A 26,338-nucleotide genomic window follows, 5' to 3' on the forward strand; every position below is an offset into this window, starting at 1 on the left:
ACAGGAGTCATTTCAATGGGGGTTGTGTATAAAAAAATGGCGCAGGTCCGGTTAGAGCCATGATTTTTGACTCTAACCTAACTTGCACCATTTTTTGACGCACAACCCCCATTCTTCCCTACTCCTGCGCTGCCCAGTTAGAGTCCTTTGTTTTTAACTCTAGCCAGCCCGCAGCACCGGCTATCGTCAATCCATAAATAAGGCGCCCGTCTGGTGCGTTGGAATGGTGTTAGCCTGCGGTAATTTTATTGACGCAAACCAGCGCTGGCGCTGGTTTGCGTCAAAAAGTATAAATATGGGCCTATGTGCGATAGATGTCGCTGCTAACTGTAAAAAGACAGGAAGTCCCACAGAGAGTACTGCTTAATTGCAAAATTCTGCACCAAAATGTTCACCATTTTATTAATAGTCACAATATGGTACATCAGGCTGTATTTACAAGATTTTCTTCCGGGCCCCCTTGCATCCCCTAACGCCACCAGTATACCTCCATATTTACAATACAGCGCACCATGGCACATGTTAGGGGCAATAGCGTCATTTTTTTTTATGCTATTGTAACGCTATACTGGATTATCATTAAAAAATGACGCTAATCCAGTATAGTGTTAAGAGGTCCATTTAAATCAATGGGAGCATCATTTTAATGCCTGCTTTCAAAATGAGGCCTTAAAAATGAGGCTAGAAATGGAGCAATAGAATCTTGTAGATTCCATGTTTAACAACCCTCTAATGAGGGAATGCCCCTTTGGCATACATAATGCATATATTATGCATAACGTGGCGCAAAGGGGTTACAAGGTGGCACAAACCTAAGCCCATATTTAACAGAAAATGACAGAGCGCGACACTGTGCCAAAATAGGCAGCGCCACGCTACATCATTTTCACAAGGCAGGGATGTGCCGTATTTAATTGAATATGCCTCACCCCTGTGTTGTCCCCTGCGCCGGCGCTAAATATGCAGCCGAACGCCAAAGCTGCCACCTTTGCGCCATGGTGCAAGGGTGGCTGCATTGAAGGGGAATTTGTTTTTGTGCAGGAAGGGACACCTTCCTACACAAAAAAAATCTTAAATGGCGAATTGCTCTTCCTATAACGAGCAAAAAACGAGGAGAAATAAAAGTAATTCTCCTCACTGCACCCTGCAATGCCACACCTGGGGTGGCGTTAGATTTTGGCGCTGCCTCAGGTTTACAAAGACTCATAAATCTGGGGCAGCAGCAACATGTAATGGTTGTTGCTGTGGCAAGCCCACAGAAACACCCATTGCACGCCCCTTCCATGCAAAGTGCTGAGTGTGAAAGGGCCGTATTTACAAGGTGGAGTTAAGCCACAAAAAGTGGCTTAACGCCACCTTGTAAATACGGTGCAGGGCATAGCGTCACGAAAAGTGACACTCCGGTGGCACTAGGGGCTCTTCACTTTGCCCCCTAATTTGCGCCACCTTATAAATATGGCTATATTTTAGTGGCCCATTATTGGCAGCAAATGTGGCACTAAGTGCACAGGTGCACAAGGGGCATGTAAATCTGGCCCTAACTCTTCTTGTTTGTCGCAGCTTACATGGAAAAATTAATTTGAAAAATGAAGTCAGTTTTTAATGTGTCATGCTCATTTGTCTCAGTATCCCCAATCCATTTCTGACTGATATCCTTCAAAAGGGGGTTATTAATCCTCAATTTTAGTTCCAAAATGCAATGTCTCAACACTGAGCAGCTCTGAGAGCCTTGGATGGCTGTGCTCCACTAGTACATCGGTCGGCAGTGCCAGTGTACTCTCGTGACCTGTGACTGCTTTCTACTGCGCAAGTTCCCGATACAAACCTTATATGTGATAACATGTTCAGCAATTACATTCTTCAAGATTATATGTGATTTATTTCAACATTAATCATATAGATTTCCGATTATGAGGTCTCTTTTGATAAATTTCACATTCGTGAGCTTGGTGAAAATGTAAATGTCAATCCAACAACATGCGTTAAAAATACCCTTATTTGTTATTTTGTAAGTTGTATTTTATGGCATTTTTTTGTAGAATAAATAGCTCACTAATTACAGCATATGTAATTTCTCCTTAGACAGATAAGGAAGTAAAGCACATTTCTAATAATTACTTTTTGTAGTTAAGGTGGAATTGTCATTTTTTTAAATTGTTTTATTGATTTGCATAGTGAAAGCTTGTGGCACCAAGAGCTTTTTATAGCAATATATTTTATAAAAACTGTGGCTTCTATTTTCAGCAAATACCCATAATTAGGAAGAGATAGTTAATTGTCAATAGCTTCGAAGAGCACTTCTGTTGTTTATTTGTTAATGAGCTGCAGAGACGAAAGCATCTTTGTGGGGCCCTGTCCTTCGTTAGAAAGGTGGTGGTACCCCTGAAACATGAGAGGGCAGAAAATGCTTCTCTGAAAATGCTTGTTTTAAGTTCCCGTTTAAATGTTATTAAGTTTGGTTGATTGCTCACATCCAAGCTTCCTGAGTTTCAAAGGTGAGGGCTTCCTGGTCAGAGAACTTACCCTCCAGATATCTATTGATGAAGCTGGATTGAACAATCACATTTGCTTTTGTAGACACATTTGGCCCAGCCTCTGAGTCATTGGAAACCACTCAAGTTCTTACAGAGCAAAACAGATGGCACCAGACCTCTCCAGTTTGAGGCTAACTCTAGTCTGAGGTTGCCCTTTTGGTGAGCACCTGCATAAATTATTTTGCAGTAATTGTGATACGACAGAATGCCCTGATGAGCATAATCTGGTGTCCTAACTAGAAGAGGGGGAGAGTATTTCTAAGTTAATTATTGATGCTTTGACAACCATTTGATGTGCAAGTGAGACCTCTGTCAAACCATTTCCCAGGTCTCTTGCCTATTCAAAGGAGATGCTGTTCGTTACGGTGTTGCTGGTAATGTTGGTTACTCCTAATCCTAAAACCTTGCCCCAGTTATTTCTTTCGTGGTGAATCCCACCTCCTGGGCACAGAAAATAGGAAAGAGGCAAACGATGACCCACACATTCCAGCTGTGACCCACTAAAAATGCTCTCCTTCCCAGCACTTTTCCTCAACTACCCAGCTAAAATGAAGGCTGAATAAACCATGGAGGGTGGGTGGCTGCAATGATTGGGACAAGGACTACAGGTCTAGGAATAATGAAGATGACTTGTAAGTAATTAAAACACTATCTCCACATCCTTTTGCCCAGAAAATACCTTTGAGGAATAACAAAGCAAGCACAACAGTCTCCACATAGCACTGTAAAAATTAATCATAAACCCACGAATTCATCTACACCATAGTGATTTATTAATGACTCAGATTCAACAGTTCCTAAGAAAAAGTAACTCACAACTGCAACCCAACCCCAAAGTTCTTTCCATCATTCATCAGATTCTAAAATCTATAATGTTTGAAAATATATTTGAAGTAGCACAAGTGGCTACCCTGCAATCTCAGATAAGGGAATGCGCCTAACTGTAGCCCTGGAGGAAGCTACCCTTCCCGGAGATCTCCCCAGGATGTCTGAAAGAAGCAAAATCTCAACAAAGAAAATTCTAACTTAAATGTTGACCTCATTCACCATGTAATTGTAACTGCAAATGCTGTACTACCTTGACCTACTGCCCCGATGTAACAAATGCATGATCCAAGGCTCTAAAAGGGTGAAACCTTTTCAAGTTTGTCAAGTTAGATCAACGCTCTTTCGACTTCTACAAGTACCAACTCAGATCCTGTGGAAAGAAGGAGAAGGGAGAAAAAGGCAAGTATCTCACAAACCCATCTAGCTAAAGTGATTGTCATAAGAAAAAAAAGTTCAATAGCTAAGAATTTAAAGTCCATTGCGGGAAAAGGATGGCTTTAAGGCCTTCCAAAAGAGAGAGTATATGCTAATCAGGTATTAAAGGTATTGCCACAAGTTTTTAAATAAGAACTCTTTACCAAACAAGTTTCTAAATCACCAGTATCACTCAAATTAGCCCAAGAATCGTAAAGGCTTTTTTGTGCCATTGTTCTTGGAGAGTACAAATGTCTAAAATGCTCAAAGCCGTCCCACAAGATTTGTTACACTGGGGACAAATCTCAAATAAACAAGGACAAGGAATGATTATTACACCGCTTCTTAAAATCCCACCAATGTTTGGAATATGATTTTTAGGTAGTCAGCATCAAGGAGTCCTGACTCGTCATCAATAAATGTGAGATCCTTGTTCTGCAAACCCCACCTTCCAAGATCCAGACTGACAGAGATAAACTCTCTGGAAGAAGAATCTCCAGACATGTCAGTGGTGAAGGACATAGAGGACAAATCCAATCAAGCTGAACTGCTAGTGATTTCAACAAAAGGAACTAAGGGGGTCATTCCGACCCTAGCGGTCCATGACCGCCAGGGCCGGGGACCACGGAAGCACCACCAACAGGCTGGCGGTGCTTCCAGGGCCATTCTGACCGTGGCGGTAAAGCCGCGGTCAGAAAAGGGGAACCGGCGGTTTCCCGCCGGTTTTCCCCTGGCCCAGGGAATCCTCCATGGCGGCGCTGCTTGCAGCGCCGCCATGGGGATTCCGACCTAGGATGGCGGGAACGGGTGTCGTGGGGCCCCTGGGGGCCCCTGCACTGCCCATGCCAGTGGCATGGGCAGTGCAGGGGCCCCCTAACAGGGCCCCATAAGGATTTTCACTGTCTGCTTTGCAGACAGTGAAAATCGCAACGGGTGCAACTGCACCCGTCGCACCCCTGCAACTCCGCCGGCTCCATTCGGAGCCGGCTTCCTCGTTGCAGGGTCTTTCCCGCTGGGCCGGCGGGCGCCCTTTTGGCGGGCACCCGCCGGCCCAGCGGGAAAGCCAGAATGGCCTCCGCGGTCTTTTGACCGCGGAGCGGCCAAGTGGCGGTTCCCGCCGCCCGCCAAGGTAGGAATGAGGGCCTAAGTCTTTCTGGGCAAAAAAGGAAATATCTTTATGATCTTTCTGTCCTTCCCCTGCCATCTGGTCATCACATTAGAATCAAAAGAAAAGACAGGAATGCATAGACAAGCTTTTTCAGCCAACCTATTGTTAACTCTTCTAATGTCTAGAATCAGATTTTAATGTAATGCTGACCAGTGCTGAAGTGCTTGTGCTCTCTTCCCTAAACATGGTAACATTGGCTCATATCCAATTGGCATATTTAATGTACTAGTAAGTCCCTAGTAAAGTGCACTACATGTGTCCAGGGCCTGTAAATTAAATGCTACTTGTGGACCTACAGCACTGACTGTGCCACCCACATACGTAGCCCCTTAACCATGTCTCAGGCCTGCCATTGCAACGCCTGTGTGTGCAGTTTCACTGCCACTGCCACCTGGCTTTTAAAACTACTTGTCAAGCCTTAAACTCCTCTTTTATTACATATAAGTCACCCCTCATGTAGGCCCTAGGTAGCTCACAGGGCAGGGTGCTATGTAAGTAAAAGGCAGAACATGTATTTGTAAATTTTGCATGTCCCGGTAGTGAAACCCCCCCAAAGTAATTTTTCATACTGGAAAGCCTTCTCCTCTCATAGGCCAGTATTGAAAATGCCCTTATATACTTTTGAATGGTAATTTCTGATCTGAAAGGAGTGTCATTGTCATGTTTGGTATGGTTGAAATGGTAGTGAGAAATCCTGCTTACTGGTGAACCTGGATTTAACATTACTATTTCAGAAATGCCACTTTTAGAAATAGGGCATTTCTCTGTACTTACTGCTCTCTGTGCCTTACAGGCTGTCTTCAATTCACCGCTGGTCTGTGATGGTTGACAGCTCCCCTTGTGCATTCCACCTAGACAGCCATAAACATAGGACACACAGCTGTATCTGCATTAATCTGCATACTGATGGGTCTTCCTTGGCAGGAAGGAGGGAGGGGCTCTCACTTATACTTCAAAGGCCAGTGGCCTGACCTCACACAAAGGACTGATAACTCCCCACAGATCTCCTGGCAGACAGCTCTGGGTTGAAAGGGGAACTGGTGCACTTCAAAACTAGTCTTTGAAGTTTCCTCCACTGCAAAGGCACATTTGGGCATGTGTATTCTGGGTCTGTGACCACCCTCAAAGCAAACACTTCTGGACCTTCAACTGGACTCTATCAGTGGGACTGCTGTGCTGCCCAAATGACTAATCTGGACTACTTTTCTGGAACAACTGTAATGGTAACGGTAAGTTTATTTTCTGATTATTAAAAATCATTACAATGTGTATAAAACAGTTGGCTAAAAACATTAGCAATTCAATAAAGTTTAAACTCTAAAAATGTTATTTATCATTATGTGAACGTTAATGCGAGATAATTATAAAGTGCTTTGATGTTTACGAGCCAAACTATAACAGTATCTTTCATTGTACAGAATTGGTGCAAAAATAGAGCTAACGTGTTTTTTTTGTTAAAATCCATACAAAAAAATAATAGAAACAAGATCAGATTTACTTGTTTGTTTAAGCTGTACTGTTTGTTACAGATTACTTGATGTAACCAATTTCTCATTACCATTATCAGCTGTGCTTGTTCATTCAGCTGCTGCAGTTCTTACAGATTACTCAAATCAACAGTTATTTGTTACTGTTTCTGAGCTACAAGTTCATACACAACTTGACAATTTCTAACTTTTTCCACAGTTAGCTCAAAGTAAAGTCATATATTGTTGCATTGAGAATAACACCTTTACCCCATGATAATCTATAACACTTGAGAATGTATTTAACACATTATTCGGAAAGAGCAAGAGCTTAGAGAATCGACCAATCAGAGGGCTCGTTCTATCAAATAAACAGAGTATTACAGCTTGACGACATGTTCTCACACCAAAGTCAGTAAACAGAAGTTTCAGCAACATGTGTTGTGCTTGGAGTAAGGAAGGGCAGACACACACTATATGCAAAAAAATATTCATTTGAAAACCTACAAAGTCTGCAAATAATTTGTTGGCCATTGTTGCGTCCGTCTTGGAGTGCCATCTTATGTTGAAAACCTGCCACGTCTTAACTTAATAAATAAATCCCTTGTGCATGGTTGGAGATGTGCACTTAAATACGGTTGAACCTCATGTTTTTCAAACAAATTAATAACAGTCCAAGCTTGTTATTTTGCCAATAAGGCCTCTTTATCCATTATAAAAGATAAATAATTTGTTGAATGATTTAAATGGATCTTAATAGTGGCTTTGTTTATGTCTGAAAGCTCAGAATGCTTGAAGGTACGGAGGCACTCTGATAAATAGGATCTTCAAACATTGGTAATATTGTGGCTTAAAAGTTCTTGCGAAAACAGATTGGCTAAAGAGCCAGGTTCAGATGTAAACAGATATGTAAACATTTTAAAAAGGTGGACTGGATCACTAAAGTTTGGCTTAAAATTCTAGTGGAATTTCCACATGGCCAATGTTTCTCTGGATCTTGAAGATAAAGTTAAATGCTTTGATTTGTAAGTTGTCCAGTAAATTAGATTCAAGACCTCGAAAAGTTAATGATCCATAAGCCAATGTAGGAATTAACTTAGCCTTCATGGTTTTTGCTAAATGCTCGTAGCTAGGTCATGATAGCTTGTTAATCAAAGTTCTAAAAGCAAAGGTAGGTGAGGCAGTTTTAGCCCTTAAGTTGTTAAAAAGGCACTTAAAAGACAATCTGTCATCAAAGGTGATACCTAGGTATTTATTGGATCTGACTGTGTCAATCGCAATTCTGCATGATTTCCATTCTCGGGGTCTTGGTTTAAATCAGCCATTTGACATAATTTTGGTTTTCTTTATGATCATCTTTAAGCTGGAAGAGTGCTGTCATGCATGCTGCCCTTCTGCTCCCTGACTTGCAGCGCCTGTCATGCAGCTGAAGATTGAATGCATCATCTACTGCATCGACGCAGCGCCTGTTTCATCCTTCTAGCGTGTTTTGGATTTTCAACGCATCGTCCCTGGGTGTTAAAATATTCCTACACTACAGTAAGGAGCCAAGGCTGCACACTCGGAAATCGACACATCACGTTACCCATGAGGAAAGAATCGACGCATTGCCTCCACCGTGCCAAAAAAATAGATGCATCACTTTATTTTCCAACACATCACTTCCTCTGAGGCCCTTTGCATTAGTATTTTTGACGCCTCCCAGGTTCTGTGCGTTAAAAAGATAACACCACTGATGTTTATAGATTAATACCCGGCTAAAACCATTAAAAAGTGATATCGTGACGTGTGCACATTGGATTTTTGTCGTTTTGGTCTTGGTTTATTGAAATAAGGATTATCTATTTTTCTAAACTGGGGTGGAGTACTTTTTGTGGTGTTTTCACTGTTTTACTGTATTAGTTACTGCACAAATTCTTTCTGAGTTAAACCTGCCTGCTCTGTGCCATTCTACCAGAGGGTGAGCACAGGATAATTTAGTTTGTATTATGACTTACCCTGACTATGATTGTGGTCCTTACTTGGACAGTGTGCATACCTCGGCCAACTAGAACCCAGTTTCTAAGAATAACCATATATTTCTTGGCAGAAATTGAACAACCATCTTGAACGTTCTGTCCTTCACTTTTTTGTGAACTGCTTTGATGGACAAATGCAAAAAGAACAAGTGATGGACGGAATGCTGAACAATGTCAATCATTCCCCCCCCCCCAAGTAAAGAGATCTGGGCCTTAACCCATCGTTTTTTTGCTACCCATGCTGCTTCAGTTTGGGCCCAGCCATATGCAAATCAGTCTCGACCCTGTTCCCCATGGGAACACTCCAGCCCGAACTGCCAAGCCTCCCTGGACTGAAACAAGCATCCTAGGACCGGTTTCAGGGTATCACCCTTCATCAGCCAGGATAGCTTGATTCCAGTGGCATGGGGAGCACAGGACCCACGTCTGGGCATACCCTTCCCACTTGGGGCAGCAAATGCAAAACGAATAAGTGATGGACGGAATGCTGAACAATGTCAAACATTGACCCCCAGTACAGAGATCTGGGCTTAAATCCATCATTTTTTTGCTACTCATGCAGTTCCGGTTTGGACCCAGACATATGCAAATCAGTCTTGACCCTGTTCCCCATGGGAACAGTCCAGCCCGAACTGCCAAGCCAGGTCCTCTCTGGAATGGAAACAAGCATCCTCGGACTGGGTTCAGGGTATCACCCTTCATCAGTCAGGCTAGCTTGATTCCAGTAGCATGGGGAACACGGGACCTACGTCTGGGCATACCCTTCCCACAAATGCAAAACGAACAAGTGATGGACGGAATGCTGAACAATGTCAAACATTCACCCCAGGACAGAGATCTGGGCCTAAATCCATCGTTTTTTTGCTACCCATGCCGTTCTAGTTTGGACCCAGCCATGTGCAAATCAATCTTGACCCTGTTCCCCATGGGAACAGTCCAGCCCGAACTGCCAAGCCAGGTCCTCCCTGGACTGGAAACAAGGGTCCTAGGACCTGTTTCAGGGTATCACCCATCATCAGCCAGGCTAGCTTTATTCCAGATGGACAACAATGATGCTCTACCCATTGAATTAACTGACTTTGTTACCAGATTCAGTAATTTATATATAGGTCTCCTTTGATTGTTTATATATGCAATAGCAATCATGTCTGTTTTGACCGCCATATTGTAACTCATCATGCAATTCTGAAATTACATCCATCTCCCTACTGCTGTCAATTTTCTTCAATGCAAAGAGCAACAACTCTGTATTAGCAACCATCTGGCTTGAACTATCTGAGAAAACATATTTGTGGGCCCTGGTGCAAATTATGACTCTGCAAAAATAGCCCGTGTACAACCCCTTTAGAACTGATCTCAATGTTAGTGATAGCTAGCAATTGCAGTTTTCTCAGGTTGATAGTGTGGGGTGAATCAAGCTCAGTACTCAACAATCAGAAAGTAGCACAATAACTGATGATTCAACACAGTGCTTATCTCTTCTTTAAATGAAAGCGCTTGAATACCTTTTAAATGAAATATTACACAATTCCAAATGTAGTTATGAATACATAATGGCATAGGATTAGTGTGCTTAGGGTTTAATGTCCCTCTTGCTACCCCATCAGTTTCCTCTATGTCTAGGCGATGGGCTTTCAGTCATAGGTTTAGTGAGACCCCTCTCAAGCAGAGGTGTGTGCTTGGTCTATACAGTCTCAGTATTACTCTTTTCACCCAAATGGGAGTCTTCCTGTCCCCAGTGGAAGTGCATGTCCCTTCCTTCTGCCTCCCCATGGAGGAAGATGCACCAGCTGCAAACATGTTGGAACTTCAGCTCCTGTCCCAGAGTCAACAGATGCAAGATCACTCCTCTTGGGCTGGCAGCAGCCACAGACAGTACAGCTAGTAGCTTTCACAGTGACACCCAGGTACCAGGTAACATAGTTGTAATCAGAGGTTACAAGTCCAGGACAAGTCCTCCACAGGCGTCAGTGCATCTCTGACGCTACATGCTCGATGTTGGGGCCTGTGGCTGGGTCTGTGCAGATCCTGTAGATCGATGTGGCATGCAGTCCACTCTGGTAACACTTCTGACTTGCAACAGCTGGGCCACTTCAAGGCACAATTACCTTCAGGTTACAACAATGCAGGGGCCACTTCAAGGCACAATTACCTTCAGGTTACAACAATGCAGTCCAGGGGGGCACACTTCTGGTCAGTGTCATGGACCATCAGCATTCATGGTTATAGTGATTACAACCAGTGGTGAGCTCAGTCAGATGTGGCCTATCACTGATGACAGAGACTGAAACAGTTCTGTCAGTGACTCCCCTTGGTACAAGTGAGAGGAGACAAAAAGCCAACAGTGAGAGGGTCATGATTGCCATCCTCATCACTACTGGTTGTATTCACTTTTTCTTGGATATACAACATCCTTTTTTGGCACAGTGATTCCCAGTAGTGATGATGAATGCACTGACACTTCCTACAAGGAGCTGATAGAGGTGGAAACATGCTGACCTTTAACATTGGTTCAAGTTATACCCCTTCTTCAAAACCTGCCACTCACAAAACAGACAAAAACTAGGTTAATAGCCCAATAAGAGGTAGTTTGGAAGAGTTTTGCAGCCCAACACCCACATCTATAACTCCATAGCATGGCTCTAGGCTGTACCACCTATTTAAGTGCTCCCCTCTGTTCTACAGAGAGTTGCAGTCCACGCCACTGGTGGCATCTGCCAGTGGTATGAGGAAAGGCCCTTTTATGAAGAATGCCACCTGTGGATGGCTGAGGGCTCTCTCCTTAAAATAGCATAACCTATTCTCAGTACAGCTTCTTTAGGGCATATTTAAGAGCCCCTAGTGCCTCCTTGCGCCACATTATCATCATTTTTTAATGCTAATGTGGCCTAAAAAGGCCAAAACCACTGTGCCATATTTACAAAGTGGTGCAATGCATGCATTGCGCCACTTTGTAATCCTTTGCGCTACATTATGCCTGCGCCAGGCATAATGTATGCAACAGGGGCGTTCCACCATTAGGGGGGCCAAAAAATGGAGCAAAGAAATCTAACAGGTTTCTTTGCATCATCTGTTTCGGCACTTTTAACGACTGCTAAGAGTATGCATTGAAAGGAGGCACACTATTGATTACAATGGGCCTCAATGAGCTCTGCAGGATTACAGTCAAACTTTTTGACGCTAATCCTGCAAAGCTCTGGACTAGCGTCACAAATTCTGATGCTAGTCCCCTAACTACTGCCATGGTGCTGCGTATTTCAAATATGGAGCACACATGGTGGCATTATGGGAGCGCTAAGAGATGCAAGAAAAGTGGCGCTGCGCTGTGTGCAGCACCATTTTTCTTAATTATGCCCCTTAGTATTTATATTTGGACATCCTGACAGATCACAAGCATCTGTAAGGTTTTTGACAAATATCCTTGTACAAGTATTGGGGAAGAGAAAGACTCCCTTGGTAGATAGATGATTTAAAGGTATCTGAATTTCTTTAAAAGTATTACATGCAAACATAAACAGTAAAATTAAAGATAATTATTTGGCTCATAAAACTAGCACAACATCTAGGAGGAATAGGGCTCAACAGGAAAAACAACATATTTGATAACCTGATTAGCCAATAATCTATCAACAGGACAGGAAATGTAAGGAAGTCGCACAGTGGATTGTCAATAGGAAGTCAACTTACCAGGGAATGTCAAAAACTTTAGTATATTGAAAAAACTGTACTTATGTTAGTTAATGATTAAACAATACACTCTCCAAAAACATCATTGGACAGAGGCGGTGATATAAAAGACTACAATGCAATAAAACATGCAGAACCAACGTTTACAGCTTCAAAATGGCTATTGAGAGCTTGCTATTGGGGTTGCAGAGCAATCATGAGCTGTTAGTGTGAGTTGTGGCAAACTGATCAATAATTGTAAGTGCTAAAATGATATATGCATGACATCTTTAGGCTTTGTTGTCAGGAAATCAGTATTTTATGTGCTGGAATAGCGATATTACAGAGAAAATATTTTTAACCATAAGTGGGATAATTAATTTGCTACTGTAGGGAAGTACCATCTTTCTTGACATGTTACCCCAATTTCTGTCTGTTTTTCAGTATGTTTTGCCTGTCTCACTTGAATCCTGCTAGCCAGGACCCCAGTGCTCATAGTTTGTGGCCTCATATGTGTGTTGTCAGTAGTTCTCAACTGTGTCATAGAAGTTCTGCTAACCAGAACTCCAGTGCTTATGCTGTCACTACTTCCAAATTACTCACTAGAGTTTAGTGACTTAATAATCCAATTCCAATTGGCACACTGGACCCCCCTTATAAGCCCCTTGTATATGGTACCAAGGTACCCAGGGCATTGGGGTTCCAGTAGATCCGTATGGGCTGCATTTCTTTTGCCACCCATAAGGAGCTCAGACAAACCTTTCTTGAGGACTGCCACTGCAGCCAGGGTGAAATAGTGCACACACTATTTCACAGCCATTTTCACTGCACTTAAGTAACTTATAAGTCACCTATATGTCTAACCTTCATTTACTGAAGGCTAGGTGCAAAGTTACTGTCTGTGAGGGCACCCTTGCACTAGCAAAGGTGCCCCCACGCTGATCAGGGCCAATTCCCGGGACTTTGTGAGTGCGGGTATACCATTACACGCGTGCGCTACATATAGGTCAATACCTATATGTAGCTTCACAATGGTAACTCCGAATATGGCCATGTGAGGTGTCTAAGATCATGGAATTGTCCTCCCATTCCAAATGTGGTATGGGGAGGCAAGCCCATGCATCCTGGGGGCTCCAACATGGACCCCCAGTACTGCTAAACCAGCTCCCTGAGGTTTGCACTGCAGCTACAGCTACTGCCACCTCACAGATGGGTTTCTGCCTTCCTGGGGTCTGAGCAGCTCAGTCCCAGAAAGGCAGAACAATGCATTTCGTATGGGAGGAGGGTGTTACACCTTCTCCCTTTGTAAATAGGTGTTACAGGCTCGGGAGGGGTAGCCTCCCACAGCCTCTGGAAATACTTTGAAGAGCACGGATAGTGCCCTCCTTGCATAAACCAGTCTACACCGGTTCTGGGATCCCCAGTCCCTGCTCTGGCACAAAACTGGACAAAGGAAAGGGGAGGCACCACTCCCCTGTTCATCAGATCTCCAGGGGTGGTGCCCACAGCTCCTCCAGCGTGTCCCTGGCCTTAGCCATCTTGTTTTTCAAGGCGTGGGGACACTCTGGAGATCTCTGAGTGGCCAGTGCCAGCAGGTGATATCAGAGACCCCTTCTGATAGGTGCATACCTGGGTAGGTAGCCATCCCTCTCTCAGGGCTATTTATGGTCTCTCCTGTGGGTGCCTCTTGAGATTCAGCTTGCAAGACTCCTCTAGAAATCCTCTGCATCCTCTGCTTTGGCTTCTGACCATTAGATCAACCGCAGACTGCCCCAGGAACTGCTGTAATTGCAACAAAGTTTCCATGATGACTCCTGTGACCTGCAACTTCAGCTCCAGCCAGCACTTGAAACAGTTTCCAAGGTGTACACGCTCTGAGGACTTTCTGTCTTCACCCCACACCAGAAGAACCTAAGGAATCTCCCGTGGAGTGATGGTGTCACTTCCCTGCTTCTGCAGGCACCTTCTGTGACAAGGACCGGTTCTCTGGGACTCCTTTCCTGATGACGAGCATGCTCCCTGCAACACAGGTGGTGGACCAACAATACCTAGACTGTCGTAAGGTCCGGCTGACCACATTTGGAGGAGGTAAGAACTTGCTTTCCCAGTTTGCAACAGTACTCCTGTGCACTGTGTCATCTCCAGCTCCTTGGGCTTCTGTGCACTTCTTCCAAGAATCCTTAGTGCACAGTGTAGCCCAGGTCCCCAGCACTCCATCCTGTGACTCACAACTCGCTGAGTTGTTCTCCAGCGGCGTGGGACCTTCTTTTGTTGTGCTGCACGAACCACATTTTGCACCTTCTTTGTCCCGGGGTCCTGGGACTCCCAGGTCCCTCCTGGGTCCAGGCAGCGCCATTTTGACGCAAACCGTGACCTTGCTTGAACCAAGGCTTGTTGGACGAATCCAGTGACGCAAACAGCCTGCATCCAACATCTCGACGTGGGACATCTCTTGCGCCATGCAGGAACCCGCAGCCATCTTCTTTGGTGCTCTTCTGCAGACTTCTTCTGACCGGAGAATCCTCTTTTGCATCATCTTCAAGGTTGGCACGGGCTCCTGTCCTTTCTGGAATCTTCTGCGACTTCTGTATCCTCTCGTCACAGGTCTTAAGGTCCAGGAATCCACAATTTGTTGATTGCAGTCTTGCTTGGTTCTTGCAATATCTCTTATCACGACTTGTAGTGTGTCCTGAGGAAACTCGCAGTACTTTACTCCTACTTTCCAGGGCTCTAGGGTGGGGTATTTTACTTATCTTTGGTGTTTTCTTAGACTCCCAGTGCCCCTCTACACCCTACACTTGCCTAGGGGGGAATTCATGAGTCGCATTTCAATTGCTTTTTTATATGGTTTGTGTTGCCCCTTGGCCTATTGCATTCTATTGTTTTTTCTACTGTTTGCACTATTATATGACTATTTACTTACCTGATTTTGGTCTCTAGTGGATATATTGTGTATAACACTTACCTCCAGAAGGAGTATTGTCTCTAGTATATTTTTGGCCTTGTGTCACTAAAATAAAGTACCTTTATTTTTGGTAACACTGAGTTTTGTCTTTTATTGTGTATAAGTACTGTGTAACTATAGTGGTATTGCAGGAGCTTTGCATGTCTCCTAGTTCAGCCTAAGCTGCTCTGCTACAGCTACCTCTAAACAGCCTAAGCTGCTAGAACACTGCCTACATTTCACTAATAAGGGATAACTGGACCTGATATAAGGTGCAAGTACCTTAGGTACCAGCTACAAACCAGGCCAGCCTCCTACAGCCACCTTGCCCTTCTTCAGGGCAGCTTAACTGAATGTCCAAATGTAACACCTAGATAGGCTTGTGTGTGGCACATTATATTTTGGCATGAGGGGCTCACGGGTTTAATCAAAGAGAATATTTCATACTGAACACATTCACTAAATGGATTGTTAAGAATATGGTGAAGAAAAGTATGATGTTACCTAGGTTTGAAAGAAATAAAGGATGAGGTTCTAAGTGAAAATATAGATTTCAAAATATAGACAAGAGAACTAATGATTCAAATAGGTAAATTACAAAATAAAAAGTAAAACTAGGCTCGCCCGCCCACACAATACTAAAATCAAGCTTTGAGGATACAAATTATTTTACAAAATATTTACATTAAATATTTATGAACAAAACTTACATATAACGAACTTTAATGGACGTTGTTTAACATACTTATTATTCATTCTGAATACACTGCAGTTTTTTTAATTTGGTTTGCATCATCTCCAGCCACAATGAAGACTATACAGGCATTACTAAATGCATAAACTTTGATTAGCTAAATGACTATTCTAAGTTCAGTCCTATTATACTTTCAGGTCAGCATCTTTTGCTGTAGGTATATTGCCATGGTCTTTGTACGCTATCATTTATGAAAGCATTCCCGATATGCTGTGACTGCACTGGTATGATAGATAAGAAGAAGGCACGCAAATGGTACAATAGAAACTTGCATCTTACTGGGCATGCTCCTAATAGAGTATGAAAATGTGGGTAAATTGAAGGGAAACACTAAATTATATTTGCCGTTATGCAGTGTGATATAATTTACTTTGGGTAATTGTTACTTTTCATAGGTGTGAATCATTTGAAGTATAAATGGCACTCTATTAAGGGCCTCATTACTTTTTGCCCAGAACCAGTCCTGTAATTTCCCTGTCCCTGGAATTACTTCTTACTAGGGTTCCGGTAATACCAGAAGCAAGAAAATAACCGAATTATGTGGTTTTGAGGAATAACAAGTAGAAATAGGATTTACCGAGTTGTTTTAATATGTTTCTTTCCTGGTGTATCACTTAGAGGTTTTGCCTACTTTTAGCACGGAATATCTCCCGCTGAAATACCACTTATCAGCTGTTTCCTCCTCAACTCTTAATTTAGATGTGTTTCATAATTTAGGCTACCAGGTCCATCTCTCCTAATAGGCCACTCTTCCCGAGGGCCTGAATGCCTGTGACCAGCCGGTGGTTAATAAATACGAACACACAACTGTTAAACTTTATAGTGAAACACTAGTCTAACCTGATACTTCTTTACCTATGCTACTTATCCAGATAGATAGGTTGGAGAAATGTCTAGTTATGATATCAATTAGAAAAAAGTAAGCGTGTGGCCTCTTACCAGGAACACACTCAGACATCAATAAATGAATAGTATTATTTGTGGAAAGCTGATTTTGTTAACTTTATTAGAATACATATTCTGATGGATCTGTGAAATGGTTGACTTACCAGTAACTACTGGGTGACGTAGAGTTTGGCGAACTGGAAGCTCTTCCACTGACTTCCTGGGTTCTCCCCACTGCAAATGTGTAATTATCCTGTCCCATTTAAAGGTGGGGAAACAGCCTCAGCTTGGTTCGCCATTTCAAACTCTTTCCCTTATGGCCTTTCAGCCAAAAGTACTTCCAATCACTGTGGCAATAGTAAATCCCTATTTATGGCACAGTCATCACCGCTGAGTTCCCTACCTAAAGCCACCATGCAAGAGATACAGTACACTCGGAGAGAATATAAATAAATTGGTTGTCGCATCAGTACAAAACTTCTTGCGGCCAATGCCACTGAGTTTTTCATTTTTCTAAAACTCCTCTTTTTAGGGTTGTTTGAAGAAAACAAAAATTGTAGTGAGAATCGTTCTCACATCTTACTGCTAAAGTGAGAATAGTTGTCACATCCTATTGCTCGCAAAAGTAGTATTTACATTTGTGTGATTGCTTCCCTTTGCTCCAGGTATGCTTATGCCGAAAGCAGTGATTCCAACCAGGCCAAAGTTTTAGACTATTGAACAAGTTGTGTAGGTTTATGCAACGATTTACGTGTTCTTTTGGGAAACTTCTGAACACATTAGTTGAGGAAGAATGTGAGAGAGCGTAGTTTAAACAGTACCTATTTTAGATGTGAAATGCTTATATTAACAACGCTAATATTATTCATTGAAACGTATTTTAAACGTGGAGAATTTTTCACATGCATAAACTAATGTCGACTGTAAGAAATAATTGCCTGAATTATGACTAATTGAATATATTAATACGTACGATAATTGCATTTTATTAGAATCCATAAGCCTTAAGTTAGCGTAAGTCGAAAACTAGCTGTGTAGCTCTCACATTAAAGCATATTTTTCTGTTTCTCCAGTGTGCTGAGTTTCAAAAGGCCATGACCCAGGATTTGTTCTTTTTCTCCGCTTATTGTATCATTGACCGTTATATTCTCATCCGCATGCTAGTTGCTTTAGGATAAAGTTGTACGCTTTACAACAAAATATGGACACTTTCAAGGACACTGAACCACGGAAAAGAGAACTCTTGACCCGAAGAACGTGCCAGAAAATGAAGTAACCCCGGATATGCCACCTACGAAAGTCGTCAATTATGAAGACCAATCAGAAGGATGTAAATTTTCTTCGAATGACAAATGCATTACTTAATGTATAATTTGATAGGTTACAGATAGTGGGGTGTAGTGACTATCCAATAGAATTTTGGGGGAATGTATTACGAAAAAGGGATAAAAACCCATGACGCAAGAGACTCAAGAGCATTAGGTAGGGAATGATATTGATTGCATCCAGAAACTCTGTCACTCTGTTTGGTGACTTGAGACTTAGATAAAACCATCCTCACCCATAGACTGCCCCATTACACTTTCTTCCTTATGAGGGAAGTGTCCCCTGCCCATAGACTAGATAGACTGACGGCGATCTAACTGCTGTCCTGAAGACGAAGACTGATCCTGTATGCTGACCTATTCCGAGGAGGGTAAATTATGTTGTTGCTATTAAAATTCACTTATTTGCCTTTTCTTTCTAGGTACCAACTGCTGTGTATTTTTGATTAGAGACCTTAGTTAGATGTTTTCCAAATTGATGTTCTAAATTGTTTTGCATGAAGTCCAACATGCTGATGCTAATTGTGGTTAGATGAGGCATTTCATCTTGACTGACGTGACTGACGTGACTGACGTGGTGCTATGCTGAACTGAACAGTTCATACCAAATACAAAGGGACGAGGTACAGAAGTTTGGAATATCTTTTCCACAATGGGGCAATAAATGGAATATGATCATAGATGGTACTAATAAATACTTTGACTATCCCAACATTTATGGGCTTATGCATCCTTACACCATTTTGGTGATGTAACTATTACTAACCCGCATGAAATCAACTGATGTGTGTTGTTCATTTGCATGATAACCTAAATTATATTCATTTCCCTCAAAGGTTAATATTAGAGATATCACTGGGTTAGGAATAATAGGCTGGCTTCCACATCTACTTAGGCTACACAGATTGTATTTGATGTTTGTGAGATCTTGGTGTAGTGGCTCTGTGTTCACAAGATTCATAGCTTTTAGAATTTTGACATGCTTGTGGTGATTTTTACGAAGCTTTGTCTGATAGCATGTTTTCAGGCAATGATTGGTATTTGAATAGGACATTAAGTTGCATTAAGGACCTTTACAATTTTTTTTGTCAGCCTTGAGAAAGTCCCTTCGGGGACGAAACACGTGTCGGCTGAACTTGGTTCAGATTCTGCAGTGAATTGTTTCGTATTGGATACTAAGAACCTGCATTGCCTCAAGTCAACATATTGGACAGTATACACCCGTGCCACGGACTATTTGGACTTGGGTGTTTTTGACTTTGAGTCTCTGGAGTTCAATGATATGGACTTTCCAGATGAGTTGTGTCAAATTTGTGATATTCATGTCTTTAATCTTTTGTTGCTATTTTGAGTATTAGTTTTATCTGTATATATAGATGTGTATTTTTGTTTGTATTAAATGTGAATTTCAAATAGTGTAGTCTTGGAGCCAGTATACAGAACTGTTATTCATTTGAACTGTACTATGGTTGTCTATTGAAGTTTAAATAGAACTGAAGGATCCAGGGTTTCAACTATTATTTGAAGCAAATTATTACTAGTGTGCTCCATTCTTCTTTTTCACTATGAACTAAACATATATGAGGTTTTATGCGTCTAGACTTGTTTATCTTCATATTACCATCTTATGTCTGTGATCCTTGCATTATTACCACATTGTGACTATGCTCTTTTGCTTCTTGGTTTTGAGATCAATATATTTGCTATTAGATTGTAATCAATAGGGAATAAAATTCACAAACTTCAATAAGGTGTGGTTATTCATGACTGAAAGGTCATGGTTGCGCCGAAGGTTTAACTAATTTCTAAAGTGAAATATATTGTGGTGATATATGTTGACAATATTATTGATATATTGATTGATATATTGATCAGTTATCTCGTCTTACGGTGTCTCACCACTGGGTCCAAAGATTCATCGGCCTAAAACAAGTCCTGATGTGTATAAATTAACATAGAAGGACGAGTTAGCAGTTCTGGTAGCAGAGCGACGGTTAGGCCCTTGGGGGCCCTAGGACGGAGTTTCATTGTATAATTTGTTTTTCTGTGAAAATGCAATTTGGAGGAATGATGGGTTGCTAAGTTCGCCATGGCTTTCCCGGGATCTTGGAGCCTGCCTAAATGAGTTGGGAATGTTCTTGGCGCCATAGTGTGTGTGGTTAGGGTCTTTGCGCTTACTTAAGCTTATGCATTTTGCAGGTGGTTGTGAAAATTTTGTGTGTATTTAGGCAAAATTAAGTGTTGTTTAGCAGGAGTAGGTGTACTCCACAGTATGAGAGTAGGGAAGTTGGCGTACTTCATGTGAATGTAGCGCTTGTTGCTCAAAATTATCGACGTGGTTGGTTGTCGTGTACGGACCTGTTGAGGTCTAAGACTCCGGAGGATGATGATAAATTTGGTTTATGTTGTAATCTGAGCGGTTTTAGTAGGTCAATCGGGCGTGGTTTACAAGTCGAGTTTGAGTTATGATGCATGTATGAAACCTTCGATGGAGATTTGACAAATTCTAAAGTGCACTAGAAGGAGTCATTGACAAGTCGAGAGTAGAATTTGCGGGTCGAATTCTGCTTGCGTATGCGGGAACTGAGAAGGAGAGAGTAGCGGCCGAGGCTTCAAGTGAAATCTCTGTAAAGTTCTGAAGCAAATGTGTTACCCTCCCTGTAGTAAACCGACAGATTTGTGTTGTCATTTAAGGTGCTCGCAATAATTTGCATTAGTTTGTATGAGTTGTAGGGGTCAGTGAAGAGTGGACAAACCGCAAGACTTTGTCAGCTGCAGTGTGTGAGTGTGACGTCAGTGGTGCCGCGCTGAGATAGGTCAGATGCCGAGAGGGGTTGCACACGGATTGGCTGCCGTCCGTGAGAGGCAATAGGTTGAGAAAGGGCAGGTGAAGAGTGTCCTGGGAACTAAGCCATTTCTGATTAAATACGAAATAAAAGAATCGAAAAAATGAATTTTGTCAAGGCATTTAAGAGCGCTCTAAAGGGAGATGTATATATTGTAGCAACTGATGGGGAACCTACACCACCTGAGGGTACTCATGGTGATGGAAGAGAAAGGTGTCGTGCCTTGTTTATGGATGAAACAGTGGCGCAAATTTACGGAAAAAGAAGGGTGTTTAGCGTTTCCAGACCATGGGACGTTTAATCCAAAGATACTAGAAAATCTGAGGTGGATGTTAAGTTCACAGAAGCCACCTCCGAGACCGGCACAATACGAGGCTTTAGCGATTTGGGACTTAATGGCTCTTAGACACAGACAAGAAAGGTTTCAGAGAAGGCTGAGAAGGGCAGAAAAATCATATGCAGAAGCTAGGTGGGACAATGAGAACAAAATGTGGAGAAGGGGAATTGTAGATGGATTGAAGTTATTCCCAGCAATAACCCAGGGAGAAGAGACACAGGGAAAGAAAGCCTCTTGTAAAACCGACAAAGATTCTGGCAAAACTAAAGAAAATAAGAGGTCCTGGGAAGAGGAAGATGATTCAGATGATGAGGAATTTATGGATAGATTGTTACATGATCGTCCGCCACCGTATGCGGTGAGCGACAGCGCTCCAAGCACTAGCTTGGATCCTGGGAACCAGACGCAGGAGAAGGGAGTTACTGATACGGTACAGACTAGCGATACAGCTTTGATACAGAATAGTGTCAGTGTACCCACTGCACCAGACTTGCCGATACAGTTGCAGCCTCCACCGCAGATAAAAAGAATTTACCCTGATGTTCCAGTGCTTGAGACTACTACGAACTTGATAGTGCCGCCAGACCCGATATACACAAAGCCAAAGTTAATACAGATTGAATCAACCCCGAAGCTAGTGTCTCAACCGCCACAGCTGATACCTGGGTATAACCCTGTAGCGGGACCACCGTTAGTACCTATACCGGGTACACTGGAGCAGACCTATGGTGTTGCGGCTCCAAGAAGTCTGGGTTCAGGTCAGACACCTGCCGCTATATCGTTACCTATTACTGTTGGTCCCCCAGTGCCATTATATGCGCAACATAAAACAGGGACGTGTGATCAGGGAGTTATGACTCAGGAAGCAATAAGAGGAGGGCCTACGAGAACTCCACAGACAATGGCCCCGGGAGAGCAAGTTAATGAGCCACTGAGACCCTTGATGGACCTTAGTCCAGTAGGGGCACCCCTCGAAGCGATGCGTCAAGCAGGGTTGGGAGTTTTAACTCCCCAAACCATGAGTACAAATACTTCACACTCTCCAATGATACATGCAGGGAACATTTCACTGCAGGGTTTTACAGTACAACAGTTAAATGAGTGGTTAGAGAAAACTTGTACCTCACAAAAGACTACAGTAACCACACTTGAACCTGAAAAAGAAAAACAAGACGAATACTTGAATATTGTACGACTAGGGACAGAAGCTGCCGAGTTAGTGGAAGGAACAATGGGAGCAAATAGGTTGGAATCATACACTGAGGCAGAATTGAGATACTTATGTCCCAAGATTACCAAAGAGGTAGGCAAAGTACATCAGAGATTAGCGAATTTGGCAGACAAATACAACATCGATATCGGAAATACTAAACATTTGAAAAGAAGTTACAGATTAGATTTTGACTCCAAAGATTTTGAACACATGAGATCTGCAGGCATGAAGGCACACCTGAGAGAACTGTTGCAAAGTGCACAGATTTGGGATGCATTGGAGAAATGGGAAGGCCGATAGGCAAAGAAAAGAGATAAGGGAAAGGGAGATAGTCCAGGGTCCAAGGAAGTTAGGACCTCACCTAATCTGGATTCAGTAAAAATCTTACCTATGAGAGAGACAGCTGGTGGTGTTTTAGTGCATGTGCCATGGACTAGAGGAGACATTTTGGTGGTCATTCTGACCCTGGCGGTCTTTGACCGCCAGGGCGGAGGACCGCGGGAGCACCGCCGACAGGCCGGCGGTGCTCCAATGGGGATTCCGACCGCGGCGGTAAAGCCGCGGTCGGACCGGCACCACTGGCGGGGTTCCGCCAGTGTACCGCGGCCCCATTGAATCCTCCGCGGCGGCGCAGCTTGCTGCACCGCCGCGGGGATTCCGACCCCCCCTACCGCCATCCAGATCCCGGCGGTCGGACCGCCGAGATCCGGATGGCGGTAGGGGGGGTCGCGGGGCCCCTGGGGGCCCCTGCAGTGCCCATGCCACTGGCATGGGCATTGCAGGGGCCCCCGTAAGAGGGCCCCTACATGTATTTCACTGTCTGCTGCGCAGACAGTGAAATACGCGACGGGTGCAACTGCACCCGTCGCACAGCTTCCACTCCGCCGGCTCGATTCCGAGCCGGCTTCATCGTGGAAGCCTCTTTCCCGCTGGGCTGGCTGGCGGTCTGAAGGCGACCGCCCGCCAGCCCAGCGGGAAAGTCAGAATTACCGCCGCGGTCTTTCGACCGCGGAACGGTAACCTGACGGCGGGACTTTGGCGGGCGGCCTCCGCCGCCCGCCAAGGTCAGAATGAGGGCCTTTATCCTTTACGAATGATTATCCTAGGCTAAGAGAGAAGCCGATCGAGTGGTATCAACAGACAGACAGGTTCGTGAAGCTTGCAAAGTGTCTCTGGGAAGACTTGAATACTTTGTTTGAGATCATTGTTCCGCCGGATTTGTGGCTCGAGTGCAAGAGAGGGGTAGATTGGCCCACAAAGGAGCCAGCAAGAGATAAGGTGACTGGAGCACCTTCAGAAGAGGTGATGAAATATTATCATAAAGTAATTGAGTTCTTGAAACAAAAGGTGTCGCCGAAGGTGACTGATTGGCAGAAAATTGACCGGACCTCTGAAAAGGTTAAGGAGTCAATACATGCTTATTACGAGAGATTATTGAAAGCGTTCAAACATGTTGGCAAGCTAAACCGATTGATGAAGTGTTGCAGTATGCGAAATACTGTAGTGATGAGATTGAGTTGAAGCAAAAAAAGTTGAAGGAGAAAGTGATGGTGATGCAGATAAGGGCTGCACAAGCTGGAATACAGGGAAATGGAGTTCAGCAAATGATACAGCAACAACCGCAAATGAATGGTGTGTTTCAGGCACAGCCGAGAGGCAGAGGTCGAGGGTTTGTGAACCGTGGTTCGGACATGAATAATGTTGTTATTCAAAATGACGGTCAAGGAGTGAAAAAGATGTCACCATGTCACGCGTGCGGGGGCGTGGGGCATTGGAAACGGGATTGTCCGAATATGGTGCAGGATGGTGCAGTTCAGCAAAGCATTAATGCTGGTACATTACAAAATCCACGAGGGCCAAAAGTGAGACATCAAAACCCGAATTTTCAGAATAATTTGGTACAAATGCAAGGGGTACAGCCCATGCAGCAGATTCAAATGCTGCGTTTTCAGTCAGTACAAATGCAACCAGTACAGCAGCAGATTCCTATGGTGCCTAGACAGCAAATGCAATTACCAATGGCTCTGATGGGACAGCAACAGGTGATGCTTCCTCAGCAGGTCACAGGCCAGGTAACCAATCAAAATAACACTGTACAACAATTCCCATTACGAGGTGAAAGTGGCATGAATGAGGATTGGTCAGATGACAGCTCAGACAGTGAAGAGTGCAGGCTTGCAGCAGCTTTAGAGGTGGATCAGAGAGGCCCATATGTAGAGGGAAAAGTAATGGGCTATAAAGTTTCATTTTTGGTCCACACAGGAGCTACACGCTCAACAGTTCGAAGTGCAGAAGTCCCGAGATTACCTCTTTCAGGGCGCACTATACGAGTGGTTGGTGTGGCAAACCAGTACCTGACTAATCCGATTACTGATCCGGTACAGGTTGAAATTGGTAATTTCCAAGGCCTGCATAGATTTGTTGTATGTGATTCAAGCCCAGTATCCTTACTAGGAAGGGACTTAGGGGGTGATTCTGACCCCGGCGGTCACGGACCGCCGGGGCCAGGGTCGGTGGGAGCACCGCCAACAGGCTGGCGGTGCCCCGCAGGGCATTCTGACCGCGGCGGTTTTGCCGCGGTCAGAAAGGGAAAACCGGCGGTCTCCCGCCGGTTTTCCGCTGCCCTATTGAATCCTCCATGGCGGCGCAGCTTGCTGCGCCGCCATGGGGATTCTGACACCCCATACCGCCATCCTGTTCCTGGCGGTTCTCCCGCCAGGAACAGGATGGCGGTATGGGGTGTCGCGGGGCCCCCAAAAAGAATTTCAGTGTCTGCTTTGCAGACACTGAAATTCGCGATGGGTGCAACTGCACCCATCGCACCTTCCCACTCCGCCGGCTCAATTCTGAGCCGGCGTCCTCGTGGGAAGGGTTTTTGGCACTGGGCTGGCGGGCGGCCTTTTGGCGGTCGCCCGCCAGCCCAGTGCAAAAGCCAAAATACCCTCAGCGGTCTTTCGACCGCGGAGCGGTATTTTGGAGGGGGGAAGTCTGGCGGGTGGCCTCCGCCGCCCGCCAGACTCAGAATGACCCCCTTACTATGTAAGACAAAATGTTCAATTACCTGTTCCAACGATGGAATAGAAGTACAAACAAACAGTGCCGATGAGGGAGATGAGAGTCAATTCATAGAGGAAGGAGGAGAGACAAATGAAGACTACCCTTTGATTACTTTATTCCCAATGCATACTTTGATCGACCTACCTGTTGATCTACAAGGGACCATAACAGAGAAAGTGTGGGATCTGACTGGGAAAGAAGTAGGGTTGATAAAAGGAGTAGAACCAGTCAAGGTTCAGATAAAGCCGAATGCAGTGTTCCCACAAGTACCGCAATACCACAGGACTCAGGATGTCCTCATTGAGGTGTCACAAATAATTGCAGATTTTCTCAGACAGGGAGTCCTGAAAGAAGTTTTGAGCAGTCCGTGCAACTCTCCCATAATGGGTTTAAAGAAGCCCTGTGGGAAAGTTCGAATTGTGCAGGATTTGAGAAAAATAAACAAAATTGTGATAAAATGCTGCCCTGTGGTACCTAACCCAGCAGTAATAATGTTCCAGGTTCCTTGTGATGCTGAATGGTTTACTGTGGTAGACCTATCACAAGCATTCTTCTCGATACCTCTTCATGAAGACAGCCAATTTTTGTTCAGTTTCAAATTCCTGGATAAGGTGTACAGTTGGTGCAGAATTCCTCAGGGGTTTTCTCAGTCACCATCCATCTTCAATCAGATATTGAAGAAGGACTTGGAACCTCTTGTGCTGCCTTTTAATTCGACTCTAGTGCAATACATTGATGATTTGCTGATTGCATCCAAAACCAGAGACAGTTGTAAATATGATACCATTGCATTGTTGAATCATCTGGGAAAGAATGGACACAAGGTGTCACCCAGAAAGTTGCAATACTGTCAAAAAGAAGTGAAATACTAGGGACATTTGAT

This window comes from Pleurodeles waltl, chromosome 5 (genome assembly GCF_031143425.1).
Source record: "Pleurodeles waltl isolate 20211129_DDA chromosome 5, aPleWal1.hap1.20221129, whole genome shotgun sequence".
Classification (NCBI taxonomy): Eukaryota; Metazoa; Chordata; class Amphibia; order Caudata; family Salamandridae; genus Pleurodeles; species Pleurodeles waltl.